The sequence below is a fragment of the Schistocerca americana genome, chromosome 1 (assembly GCF_021461395.2).
Source record: "Schistocerca americana isolate TAMUIC-IGC-003095 chromosome 1, iqSchAmer2.1, whole genome shotgun sequence".
Taxonomy (NCBI): domain Eukaryota; kingdom Metazoa; phylum Arthropoda; class Insecta; order Orthoptera; family Acrididae; genus Schistocerca; species Schistocerca americana.
Genome location: NC_060119.1, coordinates 882008509 through 882023894, shown reverse-complemented (window position 1 = coordinate 882023894; position 15386 = coordinate 882008509). Strand labels below are relative to the sequence as shown.

At 42.1% G+C, this 15386-nt stretch overlaps 1 pseudogene; it reads left to right on the top strand.

Moving 5' to 3' along the window:
- The first annotated feature begins 354 nt into the window (after positions 1 to 354).
- On the top strand, positions 355 to 12858 carry LOC124594876 (annotated as a pseudogene).
- The last annotated feature ends 2528 nt before the right edge of the window (positions 12859 to 15386 follow it).

Genomic DNA, 15386 nt, shown 5'->3' with positions numbered 1-15386 from the left:
CGGAGCCTGTCGTGCCAGCGCCGTACAGCACGCAGCAGTAGTGCACAGTGAGTGCCTCTCACAAGGAGAATACTGCAAGTGCCATAAGCCAATTCCCTATAAACTTCACACAGTGGAAGAGGGATCAAAATGAGCAAACACGTGTCTCTGCTTTTCCATAGATACTCCACCGTTTCTAAGAAAACGACGGTCAAAGTTTTCGAGGTATTATGTGCCTATTAGAGAATGAACAATCCAACCGAAGTGGTGGGTCAGTCGATATATTCATCTTGTTTAAATAGTTATTAGTGTACTATTGTGGTGTTAGCTAATCACGCAACAGGTATCAGTTGTACGAAACTGACTGGTGGTAAAATGAACGATTTTACCAAGTTCGAGAAGATTGGCGAAGGTACGTATGGAGTGGTTTATAAAGGACGAAATAGAAAGACTGGGCAATACGTTGCACAAAAAGGATTAGGTTGGAAAATTAGGAGGAAGGCGTAGTTACTAAAAGAGCTAATGCATCCAAACATTGTTAGACTGGATGATTTTATTATGGAAAGTGGTAGATTGTATCTTATTTTTGAGTATTTGGATATGGATTTGATGCAATACCTAGAGTGGCTTGGAGGTGGGAATTATCTTGCACCAGACGTTGTGTAGTCCTATGTGTACAAGATCACATTGGGTGTGCTGCATTGCCACAAACGAAGAATAATTCATGGAGATCTGAAACCACAGAATTTACTTCTAGGACCAAATGGAGTCATTTAAGTAGCTGATTTAGGATTGGGGTGTGCCTTCCGCATCCCACTCAGAGTATCCCTTTGATATAGAGCTGCTGAAGTTTTATTGGGCTCTCTTAAATACTCATGTCCAATTGATGTATGATCTATTGGATGTATATGCGCAGAAATGACAACAAAGAAGCCATTATTTCAAGGAGATATAGAAATAGACTGACTTTTAGGGTCTTCCGTATATTAAAAACATCCACAGAAGAAACATGGCCTGATGTCTCAAATCACCAGATTAAAAGCGATCATTCCTTAAATTGACTCAAGAAAATTTGAGCAGTTGCACGAAGAATTTAATGTCTGTGAGAGAGGACAAGATACTCTCTCACCTATTTTTTCGTATATGGAAAATTATTAAAGTTTTTTTTTTTTTTACCCCCTTATGCACCTTGAGCGAGACTCTAGAAAGTTAACAGCCTGAGCAGATGTCGATGGAGCCTGATAGGGGGCTAAAAGTATGAGGTGATTTTATGGCTCTTAGTTTATAGAATCGGCATGTTGGGAGTTGAAAGCAATTGGCAGCAAGCTCACCCCCCAGTAAATCTTGCTTGACAGGCCCACAGCCATACGGTGCAGACAGGGCAGCCGAACAATGCCGAGCTACCTGCCACTGTGCCAGAAGAGGCCTGGGCTGGGGGTGACAGACTAAAGAAACGCATCTACACAGTGGAGTCATAAACTGGGCGTTGTGTGCAGAGTCACACATAATAAAAATTCAATTAGTTTTGTGTTTGCCGTTACTGCAAATAGGCCTGTGAACCACTTCCATCAGCAGCCTCATTTATATAAGAAACTCCAGCACTTGAGAAACGTTTAGAGATAGAATCTATATTACATCTCACAACTAGGACTAACAAGCTGCAAGGCACAGGCGATTTAGATCAAGATCTTTAAGATTGTATCTGTTCACTTGTTGTCTTGGGAAGCAACATGACTTCAGAGAAAATCGTCTTCCCCCCCTCTGAAAAAAACTTGAGAAAAAGCCAGTAATTGGCGATTTTCTTAGATGCAGGTTTCTTAACTCTTGCCCTGGTTCGACGTGAGTTTATGCTGTCGTGTGCAAGAGGAGATTTAGAGCCTCTAGAAGGCAGTGTCATTCATGCAGTTTGTGGGAAAATGGAATTTTTTTTTCCGACTTTGGTCTGATAAAAGTACTTCCAGTCAAGGCTATGGCATGTGTGGCTGGTGCTTGTTACCTGTCCTGAGACTGACTTCACTTGCGAGTAGTTTAGACTGGGGAACCTGTGGCAAAGTTCTTATTGTACTGACAGTGTGACTTCAGACAACTTGGAATATTCGTTTGCCGAGGGCACACTTACTTGTTTTGATTTATCAGTCTTGACATTTGGTATTCTTGTGCCCTCTGTCATATAAGTGAGCCAAATTGGTCCTTGGTACGACCAGCAAACTGGTGTGTCACACATTGAAATCTAACGTGATTTCAGGGCTCTGGTAGAGAGTAAATTGCGATCCATCTGCCTGACTGCTAGACCGTGAGAGTTTTGCATTTCTTTCGTGGCCGCGATCGATTCACACATCTTGCCTCCTCTACACCCATCTATCCAGTTGCAAGTTACATTGCCACATGAAGCAGAGAGGGTAATGTACTACCACTCCGGCATTGTCAGGGTGCACAAATCTCAATCGCCACTTGCTCTCAGCTGTACCTATGTAGTGAAACTACAGTAGATTTTATCAATCAAAGTCTGCCCAGTGTCTGATCAATTCATATTGCGTTATCCGCATTTTTAGGACCAGAGTACTTGACTCACTCCTGCCACCCAGGATCCTTGTCCATTGTAGTCTCAAACCACCTGTTAGTTGTTTACTGTAGTCAATCAATAACTTGTTTAGCATAATTTAAGTCTGGTTTAGTAAAATAAATGTTATTAGTAAATTTTACTTCATTATAAATCATTTATATAGTCCCCACATAGTTAACTTTCAACTGATTTATTAAGAAAAATGTTAACTTACAGACCTACAGATAGAATAAGTGTGAAGAAGGTCATTTAGTATCCGTACTTTGGTGACCATCACATCAAAGTTACCTATAACAGGATCATAGATACTTTTGGTTGTGAATGAGTAATTATTTTTTGAATGATTGTGTTGTTGGAGCTGGTTTCTTCTACAATACATATAAGTCTACCAATGGCACAAAGCTGGATTTTGCTACTTCTGTTACTGTCTTCTTTTGTTTAGTGTGTGCGTGTGTGTGTGTGTGTGTGTGTGTGTGTGTGTGTGTGTGTGTGTGTGTGTGTGAGTGCGAGTGTGGGTGTAGCAATATTTGATTTAAAGTATTTTGTACGTATACACACGTTGTAAATACACAATTTATGGGCAGTTGTTGCTAAACATGAAAATGCTTGATGTCCATTACTAAAACTTCAAAACGTCATTCCAAAAATTTAATAAAAATATATCAGTGTGAAAGAAAAAGAAGTGGATGGCGTCATAGCTTTATATTTTTGTGCCAACGTTCGAGACCCAATTATTATTTTTATTTTCCATTTATCTGCCAGTATTCATAGAAGATTATTAAATTAATGTTTTCCAGTGTATAATGAAATGACGTTGTACTTATTCGTCTACTAATTTACTGATTACAGGTATGGTGAATGAGTAAGAAAACAATAAATGAATGGAAAAATAATTCTGAAATCGTTTTCGATCAACTTCCTGTAATATACCTTGATTCATCATCTAATGGAATTATCAAGTCTTTCTGAAGAGTTATATGACAATAAAACCCATGCATCAAGGATGTTATGTGAATAGAATACAGGAATATGCGAATTTAAAAAGATTGTAAGCCCCTAAAATACCATACACAAAGATATTATTTAACAAATGTTTGACGCTTATTGCGAAACCTGAGCCGTGCATGGCTCATGTTCCCGCCATCATTTATTTTACACCCTGCTTTTAACGTACTTCCACCTCACTAAGTTAATTTTAATTACTACTGTCACTGAGCTGCTGATTTGCCTGACCGTGAGTGGCGTTAGCAGCTCGTATCGATATATCCCCTTTCGTAGTATCTTTGCTCGATTGTTATTACTTCGCCGGCCGAGTGGCCGTGCGCTTCTAGGCGCTACAGTCTGGAACCGGGCGACCGCTACAGTAGCAGGTTCAAATCCTGGCTCGGGCATGGATGTGTGTGATGTCCTTAGGTCAGTTAGGTTTAATTAGTTCTAAGTTCTAGGCGACTGATGACCTCAGAAATTAAGTCGCATAGTGCTCAGAGCCATTTGTTATTACTTCTCGGTCGTTGTCTGTCGTCAGCAAGTTCAGGTCGCAAGTTCGGGTCTGCCAGTCAGTTGGAACGCGTCTGGAGCGCAGACCGGAGCTGCCAGTCAGAGAGTTGCAATGCGGCACTAGTGCAGTCGAGTTGGAGCAGCAGTGAGGTTGCGTCGACATGGGTCACCCGACCATTGCCGCCACGCATCACTTGAGCCGGGCCACGGTCTTGGTGGATCGTCGGTTGGTCGTCCTACCAGACGACGCGTTTTGGCTCGCTGATCGTTCATGAGTCGGCTGTGTGTGTGTGCATCGACTCCCGATTTGTCTTCATGCATGCTTAGTTACTGTTGGTATCGTTCAGGTCTTCGTGCAAGTGTTTGTCAGGTTGTGTGTGTAGTTGGCGTTATTTCCACTGACGACTATTTTAGATTTTGTCAGCGTTCTGTGACTAGTCGGTCGGTTGCTGCGGACCAGGGAAGTTATCTCCATGCAGTGCAGTTGGTTGGGTCTGCTGGCGGTCCCTGCGTAGTGTTGGAGTGTGTGTGGAGCTGTCCGATTGCTACGAGCTTCATGGTTCACCGACACAGGACGTCAAAGTTGAGTAGTGGTTTCAAGTACCCAAGCCACGTCCATTCATGTTGTGTGGTTCGTTTCGGTGATTCGCTGTTGGGGAGGTTTTCCTGTGAGCAACACCGAGTGTTTGCATTGCTGACATTTAGCCGCCATGCGGTGGAATTAACTATATTGTTTGACTACAATTCAAGTGCACCAGCGGAATTTTCTGCCTCGTGGCTATTAGTGTTCCGGTTACCTGACCTGGCCACTAACGTAATTTCTGGCAGTGTCCTTACCATTGTGGATAATCACGCCTGTAACATTTTGTGTTTGATTTCTCATGTACCGGTTGGTGGCGGCAAGTCATTTGTCGATCGGTCCGTGGCTGTCCCTTGGTTGAGCTCTGACGGATCAAGTGTAGTTAGGCTCACCACCTGTCTCACCTAAGTGAACGAGGGCAGACCAACCCCCTGGAGGCTTCTGAGTGCTGTTGTTTTTACTGTTTTTATCACCGGTGTTTAATTATCTGTTTATAATCTATCATAGGCAATGCTAAAAGACAATTTCTGGGTTTTACTGAGTTTTATATACGTAAGTTTGAATTACGGCAAGTGGATACTTGCTGAAAGGTCATTGGCGTTGTGTTGTCTTTTCTTTTAGTCCAGTTTCAGCTACTTAAAACTTAAGGCTTATGGTTATATTTTTTTTTATTTTGGAAAATTAACTATGGGCCCTCAGCCTTGGAACCTTAATCTTAAAATTACCTTTCAAGCTTAAACATTGCGGCTTGGAACCTTATTCTTAAACATTGCGGCCTTCTGCCTTTGAAATGTTATGGTAATTTATTTTAAAATCTTGAAAATTTTATTGTCGGCCTTCAGCCGTTGGTATTGCATCTTGCTTACGTTTGTCTGTCAAACCTTGCGTTGAGGCTTTGACCCTAGCTGTGATATATATATATATATTTGTAATTTGTAATTGTAACTGCGTGTTTTCAGTCACTTGAAATTTACCTTGTTGATTCTTAAGATTTCATGTTTGGAGGCCTTCACCCGTGAAAGATTTGGCGTTTGAAACTCGTAGTGCCGCTTTGGCTGTAAATGTGTTATTAAATTACAATAAATTATAATTTTAAGGGAAACTGACCCCAACCTTATTTGGCACTTTCCACAATCCTAATCACCTGTTCTGCCCAGCGGGTTTAGCTGGCGTTTCAAAATCGAACTGTAATTTTACAAGTAATATGACGCCCTTCATCTGCATCATACTCTGCAAGCCACATATCTCGAATTTTCTCGTCTTGGTCATTATGTGAGGCGTGTGTGGGGGAACGTAATATGTTGTCCGACTCTCCCCAGAAATTGCTCTCTCGAAATTTCGTTAGAAAATCTTTCTGTGATGCACATCGCCTCTCTTATAACGTCTGCCAGTGCTGTTTTTTGACATATCCAATTCCACACCGCAGCTACAACTACGTCATTCAAGAAAAATTTTGAGTTCACACAGGTGATCCTTCACCAGACAAAAAAGATTACAGTCCATCAAATGAGAACTGCTCCTGCTGCTCAAAAACAATATTTTGAATTCACTGGATTGTTTTCTCGATGCGGGCATTATCATGAACCAAAATCACACCACTTGAAAGCTTCCCTCTCCTCTTTGTTTTCATTTCGACAGTTCGCATTAGTTCACAGTAGATGTCAATCTTCACTGTTTGTAGTTTATGGGTGTAGTCAGTGGTTATTTTTCATACACCAAAACACTGTCAATATCAACATTCCTCCACCAATCTGGCTTTTGAACCTTTTTTCTATATGCGATGATGATCGTTTCCACAGAGTGCCCCGCCATTTACTGGACAGTTGTCTAATTAACGGTTACTAAGCGACTCGGAAAGTTTTGTCTTCCGTCTTCACAACACCTTAAAAGTAATATCATCATCTACACGACCCTGAATGTTTTTTCGTCAGTTGACGTGGTACCTAATGTGTATAAATTATAGATTCGTGGATCATTGCAAATATTGAAACGTGTCTTCAATTCATGCACAATATAATACGTTCATCCAACATCAGCCATTCCCTCAATCGTCTTGATATTCCTGTCCATTTTCGAAGTGAATGGCTTGCCCGAACGCCCTTCGTCATTGACAAATCCATGAACACCTCTAAAGCGCTTTATCCGTTCGTACAGTTTTCGTTCACTGCGACTACCTTCACCGCACTGAAACTGCATTCTACGAATAATCTCCATAACTCTAATCATTTTTACGACACAGAAGATGCATCATTCCTCTCATTTCTTCCTAGGTGCATGCGGACAACGGTAACTCACGACAAAACGCTTTGAAATAACTGCCCGTTGGAATATTCACTGAACTAACACGCCTAATTCAGAGGAACAACAGTGAGGTTAAGGTATATAATAGTTGGCTCACTGTTGTCAATGTATGAAGCATAGAAAATGCTTTACTGATTGACATTCCTGCCCCTTCCCTCAATAACCATAGTCTAATACGAACGAATAGCAACGCCAGTGTCTGAGTAGTAAACGAGAGAACATCAATACAAGAAATAATAGTGAGGTAATATTTTAGGCTAATTGGCTCGATGCTGAGACCTGCAAAATCTGAAACATGATGACGATTTGGTGGAAGACAGTCCTTCCAGCCAACTAACGCGGCATATGGAAATTGCATTTTTGCTTAATGTGGGATAAATTCGACTGAACGATACGTATTAGCTCGTGGTAACGACTGACAAATACACTACTGGCCATTAAAATTGCTACATCACGAAGATAACGTGCTACAGACGCGAAATTTAACCGACAGGAAGAAGGTGCTGTGATATGCAAATGATTAGTTTTCAGAGCATTCACACAAGGTTGGCACCGGTGGCGACACCTACAACGTGCTGACATGAGGACAGTTTCCAACCGATTTCTCATACACAAACAGCAGTTGACCGGCGTTGCCTGGTGAAACGTTGTTGTGATGCCTCGTGTAAGGAGGAGAAATGCGTACCATCACGTTTCCGACTTTGATAAAGGTCGGATTGAGACCTATCGCGATTGCCGTTTATCGTATCGCGACATTGCTGCTCGCGTTGGTTGAGATCCAATGACTGTTAGCAGAATATGGAATCGGTGGTTTCAGGAAGATAATACGGAACGCCGTGCTGGATCCCAACGGCCTCGTATCACTAGCAGTCGAGATAACAGGCATCTTATCCGCATGGCTGTAACGGATCGTGCAGTCACGTCTCGATCCCTGAGTCAACAGATGGGGGCGTTTGCAAGACAACAACAATCTACACGAACAGTTCGACGACGTTTGCAGCAGCATGGACTATCAACTCGGAGATCATGGATGCGGTTACCCTTGACGCTGCATCACAGACAGGAGTGCCTGCGATGGTGTACTCAACGACGAAACTAGGTGCACGAATGGAAAAACATCATTTTTTTCGGATGAATCCAGATTCTGTTTACAGCATCATGATGGTCGCATCCGTGTTTGGTGACACCGCGGTGAACGCACGTCGGAAACGTGTATTCGTCGTCGCCATACTGGAGTATCACCCGGCGTGATGGTATGGGGTGCCATTGGTTACAAGTCTCGATCACCTCTTGCTCGCATTGACGGCACTTTGAACAGTGCACGTTACATTTCAGATTTGTTGCGACCCGTGGCTCTACCCTTCATTCGATCCCTGCGAAACCCTACATTTCAGCAGGATAATGCACGACCGCATGTTGCAGGTCCTGTACGGGCCTTTCTGGATACAGAAAATGTTCGACTGCTGCCCTGGCCAGCACATTCTCCATATCTCTCACCAACTGAAAACGTCTGGTCAATGGTGGCCAAGCAACTGGCTCGTCACAATACGCCAGTCACTACTCTTGATGAACTGTGGTATCGTGTTGAAGCTGCATGGGCAGCTGTACCTGTACACGCCATCCGAGCTCTGTTTTAGTCAATGCTCGGGCGTATCAATGCCGTTATTACGGTCAGAGGTGGTTGTTGTGGGTACAGATTTCTCAGGATCTATGCACCCAAATTGCGTGAAAATGTAATCACATGTCAGTTCTAGTGTAATATATTTGTCCAATGAATACCCGTTTATCATCTGCATTTCTTCTTGGTGTAGCAATTTTAATGGCCAGTAGTGTAAGTTTCTCGTCTGCCATTGCCATTCCTTATGAGGAATCGTCCATTTTCTCTCCTTTCATTGGCTATTGTTCGAATACAGAGACTCCAGAACGGCCTAACAGAAAGAAGCAGCTGGGAAATCTGAAGGTGAACGTGCACGGAGAAGACGTACGTATTCGTGTGCGTGGAGTATATAATATGCATTTCAATTATTTTTTACATCTGTTTTGCACGACTATTACTCAAAGTGATCTTGATTACGAGTGGCACACGTTCCAAGGATAGTTCTGGTGGTAAATAAATGTCTTGGCATATTGAAAAACTGTTTGAATTATTATAACCAATAGCCAAACAGGTGCAGGCCAGGTGAGTACTAACAACAAACCCACAACCGCCCTGTGAGACATGTGCCTGAAGGCTACATGTCCACCTGATACACTCTTGTTGTGGGGTGGAGTGGTTGTGGTCGTAGTTCTTCATACTCCTGATATACAAAAGTAAAGTCCCCGTAATCGGAAAACGGAGTGGTGCTCCTTATGCTATCATGGGAATTTATTTTTAAAGGGTAATGAAACAAGTCGCACAATTGATAACATCTTACTAAATCTAATGTTAACAGGTGTAGGCCCACCTTTAAAAGTTGATAGTCTTGCACGAAATACAAAGGTCAACCACCACACAACACCACATATTAGTTAATGGGACCTCTAATTATAGAATGAAAACGCAGGTTTATGAAAGATGCTATTTATTTCCCGTAGTGTGCATTCAAGTGTGAAAACCTTCAACAAGACGACATTAAATATAAAGTTAAAGAAACAGTTACGTTTAGCTCCAATCTTGGTACCAATTTCCGGATCTTGAGATGAATGTTGCCACTGGGTAAGCGAAAAGTGTATCAGAAAGTGCTGTTGAAGAGTGAACTCGAGAGAGCAAACGCCATTCAAACTTGCAAATTGCATTCTGAAGGTCAATCAACTAATTGGGGTCAACAATTAGCGAAACGACGAACTCCGCAAAGTTAACAAATACCGCGACTCCTGAATTGTACCAAGGAAAAACATTCCTACCCATATCTCTAAAGTAACTTGAAGTTGTGACTGCGTGCGCGCCGGCTGTGTGCGGCAGCTAACAGCGATCGGAACGCATCTTCGCCTGCACGGGCCTCGCAGTTACAGCAAGACAGTCGTTCTTGCAGGCAAAAAGCCGTCTGCGTGTCCTTACTAAAATTCTAACTTCATTCTAGTTTTTAGAAAAGCTTCAAGTCATCCAACGTTTATGATTCTGAGTGCCGCGGCGTCCAATCTCCAGCCAAGTTTTGCCGATGTTGCGACCAACGCCCCAGTTTAATTTCAAGATTTGGACAGACCATCTTCAAAAGGTGGATTTTTTTTCCCTTCATGTAGCGCTGTGTTTTTGTACGAGCGCTGCTAGCCGTCCGCCGCGCTACGCCCTGTCACTTTAACGCGGCTGACTCTGAGCAGGGCGAAACAGCGAGGGTGGAGGCAGCTTCGGCCCTGAAGTCCACTTCAACCCACACATTTATGGCCGCACCGAAGGTCGGTTGCTTGCCCCCCCCCCCCCCCCCCCCCCCGCCCCTCACCTCCTCTGCACCATGCTGACGTGCCAAATAGACGGAAAATAAAGATTCTCTAAAATACACTGAACGCCACGAAAAACGCAACGCCAAGTAAATGGTGTGTAATCGTTGTGTAATTATGTAATTATTCAAAGTGAAAAACTTCAACCAATTTCTTGAGACCGGTTACGTTATTGGCATTGCTTTTCTAGCAAACAGCGAAGTGCTGATTGTTTATCGCACTAGCCTCAATTGTTGTTTCCTACGCAGCCTGAAAAACACATAACTGAATGTGAGCGAATAATGTTTTCCCGCTCTTGTACCGCTTATTGTTGTACCCTGAACTGTATCCCTGTCAATTACACGTGTTTATAGGATCTTTGCCGCCCACTGTGGTCGAGCAGTTCTAAGCGCTTCAGTCTGAAACCGCGCAATTGCTACTGTCGCAGGTTCGAATCCTGCCTCGGGCATGGATGTGTGTGACGTCCTTAGGTTGGTTAGGATTAAATAGTTCTAGGGGACTGATGACCTCATATGTTAAGTACCATAGTGCTTAGAACCATTTCAACCATTTTTGTAGGATCTTTCTGTGGTTATCGTAATAAGGTTTTTGGAGTAAATATGCAGTTTAGCCCTGAAGAAGCTGCGAAAGCTGTTGCTTTGGTGGAAGATGGCCACAGCATTCATTACGTTGCAGGAGTCTTGAGGAATACACTCTCCACGATGTCCAGAACCGTACGAAGGTACAGGGAAATTGGAGGCTTCTCAAGGAGACAAAGAACAGTCGGAGAGAGATGACCACTTCTTAGAACTTCAAGTTCTCTGTAACCCACACACCACCGTTATCAAAGCAGGAAATCAACTCCACCACCTTCGAAGGGTCAATGTTAGTGAGAGAACCGTTCGAAGAAGACAAGGAGAAGCCAATCCTTAGTCAAGAAGACCTGCTACGGGTTAGGAACTCACCAGAGAGAATTGCACAGCTCGACTGCGATTCGCAAAGGAACATGTTGACTGGACAGTACAACAATGGGATCAAGTGTTGTCCACAGGTGAGTCACGGCTTGCCCTTCGACTGAAGCGGGAGGGTCTGGAGAAAGCCGGGCGAAAGGTATTCCCTCAGCACATTCTCATCCAGGAGGCCTTTTCAGGGTGGTGATGCGGGCAGGAGTCAATACACCTGCAAGGACGGACTTGGTCTTCGTGAAGCATGGGAGCCTTGCCGCGCATCGATAAGTGGAGGAAATCCTTCTGGAGCATTTTGTTACTTTCGACCCATTTATTAGTAATGATTTTACACTAATGCACAACGTCACATGCCCACACGTTGCAGGAATTGTGCAAGAGTTCGTGAATGAAACGAGAGATTCATGCTATGGGTTGACCTGCAGGAAGCCCTGACTTGAATAGCATTGAGCACGATTGGGACTGGCTTGGGAGAAGAGCCTTTCAGCATTGTCCAGAGACCCTACAGGACCTACGGAAAGCCCTCCTGGAAGAATGGGATATGATTCGTCAACAGGACATTACCGCATTAATCAGGAGCATGCCTGAAATGTTGAATGTCTTCATTGGTGCAAGACGTGGCAACACGCACTTCTGAAGGTACAAGCAGAGACCTCCGAGATCGTCTCCGGAATCTGTGAATTTAAGTGTGAAGTGTAAGATCAAAACAGACGTGCATTACCTTTATAAGCTTACTCAAAATTTCCTTGAAGTGTGGATATCTGGCTTAACGTGTTAAATTTGTTTAGAATCGTCTTCCTTTTTTCACTGTTGGACACAGCTAGGAGGTACCACAATATTCCGTCATAAGATACTGGATTAGTGTCACAAAAGTGTCATAAATTTAAAATAAATTTCAAGTTTTGTAAGAAATTGAAGTGTTGCGTTTTTCGTGCCAGTCAGCAGGTATCTGGTCTTTATGTTAGCAGACATGGAAAGTATTTCAAATGGTTCAAATGGCTCTAAGCACTATGGGACTTAACATCTGAGGTCATCAGTCCCCTAGACTTAGAACTATTTAAACCTGACTAACATAAGGACATGACACACATCCATGCCCGAGGCGGGATTCGAACCCACGACCGCAGCAGCAGCGCGGTTCCGGATTGAAGGGCCTAGAATCGCTCGGCCACAATGGCCGGCTCGAGAAGTACTGGGAGAGCATAGAAGTATGGATATGTAGGTTGGCGCTAAATGAATAATTAAGAATAGATTTAAGGAAATGGAAGTATACTGTCGCAACTTAATATACATAAAAGATTTAGTTACACAAACATACATCTATAGCAACTCTCCTTAACGTGTGGTAAATTATTTCCAGCACAAATTCTTTATAGAGGTCAGATATTTTGAATAGATGTTCACTTATCTTTTATTGCTTAAAACTATTTGTAACATAATGAAAAGAGTGGGAAATAAAATAATAAAGATAAATCGCTTAGAAACACTCATAATTTTAAATTACACAACTTCTGTTACAGACTCAGCCAGGAAAACAAAGAGCTTTCTGCAGTCACTTGATAGCTAAGACACACAAGTGACTTTGGAAGAAAATACGAAATCGTCTTAGCAGTTTTCATTTCAGCCACTAGAGGTCCGCACTAGACTGCTTCTTACTTGTTAATATTGGCCACGCAAATTTGTACAAGTCTGCTTTAACTAGTGACTTCTATATTTCACTCCAAAATTAAAAATTCCTATACTCTTTGACTTCTACGGGTATCAATTTTAAAACTATTTATTTCGATCTGAGTAATACTTCTACTTCTTTAGTTACATTTGGTTTTAACGTTTCTTCAAATTGATCTTCGAGTTCCAGTTGTGTGAAAGATGTATCAGTGTTCAAGGCTGTTACTACTGGAACTTTTAACAGTTAAAAACTTAATTGAAAAAGAGATTTAGTAGATACTGCATCAGCATTTCGAATAGTCTACGAAAATTATACTGAGCAAATCCTATAGTATTCGAACATACAAAATTACATACTGCTGCAGAAGACCTAATAAAACTCCTTGCTGTCGTTGAGAGAGGAAAGTATTTTCCGGCGAGTTAAGTTGCGCACAAGGGCCGAAAGGTTAAATATAAAAAATTTCCTTTTTCCGTATAGAGTATTAAGAAAGTAAGCCCAAATAAATTAACTGAAAATCACAGACGTGCAGAACACGCAATTCTTTTTCGTAAATGCATAGTATTTAAATAGTGATCACTAGGATGAGCATTTGAAGAAGTGGTGTACTCTGTATGAGTCTGACTTGCCACCAATCTCCCAATGGCTGGCCTCATCGCCAATCGACGAAGCAACTTTCTTTTATTTGTGTTGGCGTTTTGTGCACATTCCACGACGTTTTGTGTCTTTGACCTAATTTATGGGGACTAATGCACTTATATAGGGTGTTGTAGATCGAAGTAAAACGCTCTCTTCAGCGTTGCAAAGGACTACAAGGCATGCAGTTTCATTGCAAAAACTATCTTTGAACTGAAGATTGAGAAATTGTTTTTACATAAAAAATTATACTTTTTTCAAAAAATTTGTCTCTTGATTTTCTAATTCTTAATATTGTGTCATGAAAATACTTAACAGCAATGATTATTATTTTTTCATCAATATAACTAGCAAATAGAATTCCTCTTGATATGGGCAACAAGGAGCTCACAAAGTGAAATTAAATTTGTAATGAAAACAGGGAACTAAATGAGTAAGAATGCCATTTTAACTAGCGAAGGAATTAAACAAGCTACAGTCTTACCCCAGTTTTATTATATAGTCTTTCCCCAGTTATATATATATATATATATATATATATATATATATATATATATATATATATGTGTGTGTGTGTGTGTGTGAACTACAGTCTTTCCCCAACTGGGCAAAGACTGTAGCTTTTACTATATATATAATAAAACTGGGGAAAGACTGTAGCTTGTTTAATTCCTTTGCTAGTTAAAATGGCATTCTTACTCATTTTGTTCCCTTTTTCATTACAAATTTAGTTTCACTTTGTGAGCTCCTTGTTGCCCGTATCAAGCGGAATTCTATTTGCTGGTTATGTTGATGATAAAATAATAATCATTGCTGTTATGTATTTTCATGACAACGACTGCTCCCACAATATTTAGAATTAGAAAATCGAGAGGCAAATTTTTTGAAAAAAGTATTATTTTTTATGTAATAACATTTTCTCAATATTCAGTTCAAATATAGTTTGACATTTAACCAATGCCCATTGTATTTCACAATTTCTGTTTTTAGCTTCCGTAAGTTTCATATCTTTACGCCATTTATTTCCGTCCTCGTTCTGACTGTTGCTGGTTTTTAAATCATTCTCCGGCCCTCCACTATTAGCACGATTCCGCGTCCTATCTGTAGCGTGGAAGTGGCTCGTAATATATAATATATTCAGTCATTTGCCATAAGCTTGCCAGCGGGACCGGCGACACGCCTCCGGCATGATGTAGCGGGCCCAGGGGCGGAGACGCCGAGAGTCAAACGACCAGAGCGGAGCGGTGGCCTCCGCGAGCGGTGACGTCACACTGGCGGCACGGATCGACGTCAATTTAGCCGCGACAGGCCCACGCCGCGCTCGAGCATGTACCGCCTAACGGGGCCGCAAAAGAATGACAAAAAAGGGGGACGAGAACAGAGGGAGATCACAAAGAGCGAGTGCCCATAACGAGGCCATTTATATTCACGCGCCCGGCGAGGGCGGCGCGCAGTGGGCGACGAATTTTGGGATGCCCGGCGAGAGAGCCGGTGGCCTCTGCTTCCCAGTATACTGTCGGCCCCACAACCTACTTCTAGATGTGTATTAAGGAAGGTAGAACACTAATTAATATTATTAAAAGATTTATTATAATTTTCTGATAACCAAATAGTCACACTTAATTACCAGTTTCGATCACATATATTGATCATCTTCAGACTTGATTAATCACGAGCTGTGAGAAGTCAAAGTCCTTTAACAAAGAATGTCAACGTAGGCTGTAACATAAAAAGAACAACAGTACGGTACATCAGGCATATTAACCAACGTTTCAGAGCTACTGTATTTCAGTATATCCATCGTGG